This window comes from Cherax quadricarinatus, chromosome 31 (genome assembly GCF_038502225.1).
Source record: "Cherax quadricarinatus isolate ZL_2023a chromosome 31, ASM3850222v1, whole genome shotgun sequence".
NCBI lineage: Eukaryota > Metazoa > Arthropoda > Malacostraca > Decapoda > Parastacidae > Cherax > Cherax quadricarinatus.
Window position 1 is genome coordinate 20063378 of NC_091322.1, and position 6847 is coordinate 20070224.

Genomic DNA, 6847 nt, shown 5'->3' on the forward strand with positions numbered 1-6847 from the left:
ACACAGCGCACCTTCCTTCCTGCTATAAATCGAGCCTCAGTAAACTGATAGCACACAAAACTGGTTAAGTTTAGCTCAACACTTACTGCTTCATTAGACATGTTTTCAACGTATCACGATTGCTTCGTTTACTTTATATTCTCATATCACGTTACGAAACGGAAGCAGAGGAAAAAACGGTCACACATTTTCAACCATTCTAGCCCATACCCGAGTTCTGATGAACGTACGAACGAATGAGATTCTAGGCAAGACGCTTGTGGGGTGAACGGAGAAGTCGGAACAGACGAAGAATATCGCTGGAGAGAAGTGTCTTCAGTCGTAGAGAAAGTATCAAGGGCTAAACCCAGCAGGTAAAGCGTTCCGATTAATTCTGCTTTCGTTTCGTCCGTTAGTCAAGAGCGCTTGTGTATGGAACTCGTGAATTTTAATTTCAAAATGAGCGAGTGGGGGGAATGCACTCAGAAATATCCTTAAAACTATATTCCCCCGGAATCTGCTGATTTTTTTAAAGTACAATGTTCTCCATTAAAGGCATGTCGAATATTTTTGAAACCTGACAAGAAAAATGGGATATAAAGTGCGATTTCCGCCGTTATGGAATTCTTCTCTCGCGCCTCCAGAGATGAGTTCGTGCGCCTCCAGATATGAATTTGCCCAACCTCAAGGAAGAGCACCACGATGTGGGAACCACTGCTCCAGCGTAGGTGTGTTTCCTTACAAATGTGATCTTTTTTACCTAGCAGTAAGGCCACACGTTTCACACACAAGACCACACATTTCACACACAAAACCACACATTTCACACACAAAACCACACATTTCACACACAAAACCACACATTTCACACACAACACCACACATCTCACACACAACACCACACATTTCACACACAACACCACACATTTCTATAACAAGACCCTTGCAATCACAATTAGGTGAGTACAACTGAGTACACACACACACACGCACACACATACAGCGCTGTGAATCGACCCCTGCAACCACAACTAGGTGAGTACACACACACACACATTTAATAATGAGACAGTACAAACTATATCCTTATAAAGGGGGGAGGTGTGGAGGGTGCCATATGCAAGGGTGCCACATGCGAGGGTGCCGTGGGCACTAGATCTGGCACAAGCGACGCTGTAATAGGAAACACATTAGCAGTGCATAACAGAGCAAGATGGGGGGAGGGGGTGATATAACGCAATAACCGCCACCAGGGAACCATTGATGAGGAGGAGAACTAGAAATACGAAGGAGGGGGAGAGACGGGGAGGAGAGAAAGAGAGAATGAAGGACGGAGATGCTGGAAGTAAAGGAGAATGAAGGGGAGGAGAAATAGGAAATAGGGGAGAATGAGGGATGGGGAGGGGAAATAGAAGAGGGGAGAAAAAGAGATATAAAGGATAAGACCTAAGATTGTGTAGTGTGTGGGACGGGGTTTTTTAGAGAGTAAAGGAGGGAAAAATTTTTGGAGAGTGGCAGAGAAAAATAAAGAATGGTTTGGGAAGATAAAGGAAGAGGAAGGGGGTGGAGGATGGAGGTGTAAAAACTTGGGAAGTTGTAGGAAGAAAGAGAAGACAGGAAGGATGTCAGAAGGGGGGAGATGAAAGGAGGTAAGGGAGGCGACAGAGGGACTGAGTGAAATGCAAAACGAAAAATGAGAAAGAAATGACGGAGGAGGGGATGGTACGTGGGAAGAGGAGTATTGTCAAGGAATGAGGTAGGGAGGAGAAACGAAGGGAAAAGAGGAAGGAGAGAAGGCGGGGAAACAAGATAGAGGGAATTAAGAGAGAGAGGGTATGTTTCCTTAAGACACCTGCTGTCCCTGTTCACCTAACAGTAAATAGGTACCTGGGTGTTAGCCGACTGGTGTGGGTCGCATCCTGGGAAACAAAATTAACCTAAATTGTCCGAAATGCTCTATATAACAAAGAGCTTTCTATATGGAATGTTACTGATGTCAGCATTGATGTCAGCTAGGAATGTATAGGTTGTAAATGTACTTGTAAAAACAATTATTATTATTAAATAAGACATGGGGAGGAAGGAAAGAAGTGGGGTGAGAAGAAACTCGGTAAAGAGAGATGAAGCAATGATATACGAGGAGAATTCAAAAAACACATAATAAAGATAGCAAAGAGGAAGGTGAGAGGGCAAAAGAAATATACAAAAAGAAAAGATAAATAAAGGAATACATACGAGCAGAGGAGCATGAATAACAAGAGACGTAAGAACATAAGAATGGAGAAACACAGCAACAAGCCTACTGGACCATGCTAGGCAGGTCCTTCTCAGTTCTTCTCTATAATCACTAAACAAAAATATTTGCCCAACCCATTTTCAATGCTACACAAAGAATATACTTTGATAATCATGGTAACTCATGTGCAAGTCTCGCTCTCAGTCATGTATTTAAAATAAATTTGAACCTACCCACTGTGTGGAAAAACACTTGTGTAGAGCTCTGAACATTTATTAAACGAAACGTTTCGCCACGAGTGGCTTCTTCAGTCCTAATACAGAGACGGCGGCAGGAGTCAGATGATGGAGGAGGAGGAGGAGGAGGAGGAGCAGCAGCAGCAGCAGGAGGAGCAGCAGGAGGAGGAGGAGGAGGAGGAGGAGCAGCAGCAGCAGCAGCAGCAGCAGCAGGAGGAGCAGCAGCAGCAGCAGCAGCAGCAGGAGGAGGAGGAGGAGGAGGAGGAGGAGGAGGAGGAGCAGCAGCAGCAGCAGCAGCAGCAGCAGCAGCAGCAGCAGCAGCAGCAGCAGCAGCAGCAGCAGCAGCAGCAGCAGCAGCAGTAGTAGTAGTAGTAGTAGTAGTAGTACAATGGCGGCGAGATGAGTTGGGTTTGAAAAGTACCCACTAATATCATGTTACAACGGTTTCCAAAATTGGTGATCTAAGGTTGATTAGCAATTTGCATATGGTGTAGCTTCTGGACCTTTGATGGATATTGTTATTGACAGAAATTACAGCAGGTAGCCTCTATACACTTTCAGCGACTTAAATTTTCTTCCTTAATGACCAATCTAGCCTCACTGAATTTCATGAGGTATCCAACATCATCCCTATGTCAATATGCGTTTTTACGATCATCACTCTTGTAAGCGTTGTTGTGTTTCCTGATCCTAATATCCAGATATTTGTTTGCTTCCCCCGCGTATACTTTGTCACACACCCCACATGGTATAGTGTATACTACTATACTCGTGCCAAAGTCATTCTTGGGTTTTTGAACTAGGTTTCTAATTGTAGTTAAGGAGCTAGTGGATATTATAGCAAATTTTATGTTCAGAATTTTAGATACGCTAATTACAACGTCGCTGACCGGTAAACGATGTAACTTGGAGGCTTGTCTTCCACTTCACTGGTGTTGGTCTTGTTGAGGACGCGTATCGCACGTTTTTTGCAGTCATTTATGAAGTGTAGGGGAAAGTGTAGCGAACTGAAAGAATGTGCGATGTATGTGCATTCGTCCTTGAGGAACGGCGGACTAAAAATTCTGTAGGCCAAAGGCACTTCCTGTGATCGTATTTGCTTGGATCTTTTCTTCTTTTCTGCAACACTGCAAGCTCCTGATGTATTGATTGCAAAACGAAAAGCCTAGAGATATCATTCAACATTATATACGTATATATATATATATATATATATATATATATATATATATATATTTACGTATATATATATATATATATATATATATATATATATATATATATATATATATATATATATATATATATACACACAAATACTGATCTCTGGCTGAAGGAGACTCGAACCTACGAACCTTGGAACAAGGTACGTAGTGCTTTACCAATCTACCCACACTGGACCAATACCTTGGAGTCCAGCTTGCGCTAGACTTTGATCCAAGGCAGCCAGCTTTCAGGGAGAAGGCTTAAAGCCTTTCATCTCATCCCCTGCATGCATCAGCCTTACTAGAGATATTAACAATGCAAGGAATTCGCAAGAGCAGGCGAAATATACACAAACACTAATCTCTGGCTGAAGGAGACTCGAACCTACGAACCTTGGAACAAGGTACGTAGGTATATTTCGCCTGCTCTTGCGAATTCCTTGCATTGTTAATATCCCTAGTAAGGCTGATGCATGCTGGCTGCCTTGGATCAAAGTCTAGCGCAAGCTGGACTCCAAGGTATTGGTCCAGTGTGGGTAGATTGGTAAAGCACTACGTACCTTGTTCCAAGGTTCGTAGGTTCGAGTCTCCTTCAGCCAGAGATCAGTTTATATATATATATATATATATATATATATATATATATATATATATATATATATAATAGCTAAGTGAAGTGAAGATGTCATTATTCCCAACTAAAAAAAAAAAAATATTTGTATCTAACATTACATAATGACAGTTTAAAGCCGTCGTCGTACTGGGCACAGAGCTAACAATAGCTGTAGAGGTAAGACTCTCAGGAAACTTGTGAAGTCTACACTCAACAACACTTTCCCTCACTTAAAGCGCAGATCAACAAAGGGGCAGATATAATGACCAGTCAATAAATCAATACACCTAAGCAAGTTAACAAGTGAGAAGTCGACAAGATCACCACACTGACTTTTTTTTTTTTTGCCCCGAGGGGTGAGTTTATTGGACAAAAAAAATCCTGGTTATCGAATCATGTCCCCATCTCTTACCCCCCCCCCCCGCACATGCTGTCCGTTTTCCCCTCCTCGTTCTACCAGTGAGGAGGTGTCCCATTTTCCTTTACTTCCGACATCCTCCGACACATCCACATTCTTTTTCAACACTCGTCCCCACTCCCCCACTCCACCTGCTACTCAGACGCACAAATAGACTGGACACAGCAGAGATCACTAGAATGGATGACACATGAGTGCTAAGAGGCGCGTGAGTTTAACCCATGTCTCCTAATATTATGTTAATTTTTACTCTACAATCTAACTTGTCCATAATTACTATCCCATTTTCTTTGTTTGAGCTTCGCTAACACCTGTACAACAATTGTCCTCAAAGATTTGTTAAGTTACACCATGAATTAAGGAAAGATCCTGGACTTCACCTTACGAAACAAAGCAAATGGGATAGTAATTATGTACAAGGTAGATTATAGTGGTAAAATAAACATGTTATTAGAAGTCGGGGGAACTTACGTGCCTCTTAATTAAGGTTGCAAAGAGTGGGGAGGGGCGTGTGCCGGCGAGCCCCTGTGGGGAGGGGTGGTTGAGGTGAAGGAGGGCGCGCAGGAGACAGGTCAAGGTCCAGCCAAAACACCGTCGCCTCCAACACTTGTAAGTAAGTAAGTAAGTTTATTCAGGTATACACAAATACAGTTACATAGAATTATCATACATAGCAGCATATGTGTGGAGAACCTAGGATAACCCCAAAAAGTCAGACAGAGTGACTTATTTCCATTGGGGTCCTTTTACCTTATTATTATAATATAAAGGTTATAATATTTTCTTATTATTCTACAATGAAGATAACATCTTATTATCATAATAAAAAGACTATCTACTACACCAAGGTCATTAAGACTATCTACAATACGAGGGTCATTACTAGGAATAAGGTAAAATTTACACGTATGTTAGCTAAAAATAGAAAATCATTCCCCTCCCTTTCTGTAGCTACATTCATCAGACACCTTTTGGCACTCTTCTTGAACTGGTTCATGCTATGACTGGCTTTGACATGTGCGGGCAGTCTGTTCCATTCCTTTATTGCTGTACAATAAAAGGCGTTTGAAGCCTGGCCACTGACTGTGGGTACTACAAAGTTGTGCTCTCTCCCCATAGTACTATGATTGCTTTGGTTCCCAACCTTGACAAAATTGACAGCAAGATATTCTGGACATTGTTTGTGAGCAATTTTATAAACATGATTTAGCTTCAGTTGTTTTACTCTGTCTTCAACATTCAGCATATCCAACTGCTGTAAATCATCCTGGCCTACATGTTCTCTTGGTCCCAGCCCCAGGATGAATCTTACGATTTTGTTCTGGGTGATTTGCAGTCTATCTTTCAGTTTTTTTGTCAAGGCAGAGTACCATGAAGAGCAAGCGTAATCCATATGGCATTGTATAAGGGCTAGACATAGGGTCCTGCGAGCCTCAGTAGGTAGACACTGTGCTTGTCTATACAGGAACTTCAGTCTGGCATTCGCTTTCTTTACTACACTGTTCCCTATCAATTCTCCTGACATGCATGGGTCAAAGGGGATTCCCAAATATTTTACTGATGAAACCAAAGTGATGGGCTCCCCATTACATTGAACATTAAAATTATTTACCCTTCTCAGTTTATGTTTCGTGCCAAAGAGAATGGCTTCAGTTTTCCCTAGGTGTAATGATAGTTTGTTGTCTACTAACCATTTGCTGCAGGACTCCAGTTCCAGTGTTAAAACATTAGCAATATCTTGTGGGTCTTTACCTGACACTAACAGAGCACAGTAGGAGTTTGCACTTGACACTGATAGGCATATCATTGACATAACGTAAGAATAACAAGGGACCCAGAATACTACCTTGGGGAACTCCACATGTTATCGGCAGGGGTTCTGATTCTGTTTTGTTGATTTTGACTATTTGTCTCCTGTTGCTAAGGTAGGACTTAAACCAGTCTACAGAACCTATACCAATAGCTTGAAGTTTATTACATAATATATTGTGGTTGACAGTATCGAAGGCCTTTTGCAGGTCTAAGGTTACCATACCTATGAGGTTCCCTTTTGACATTTCAGTTCTCAGGTAATCCATCAGATTAATAAGGGAGGTGTCGGTTGAGTAGGATCTTCTAAAGCCCGATTGATAGCTATGGAGAATGTTGTTGTCATTAAGG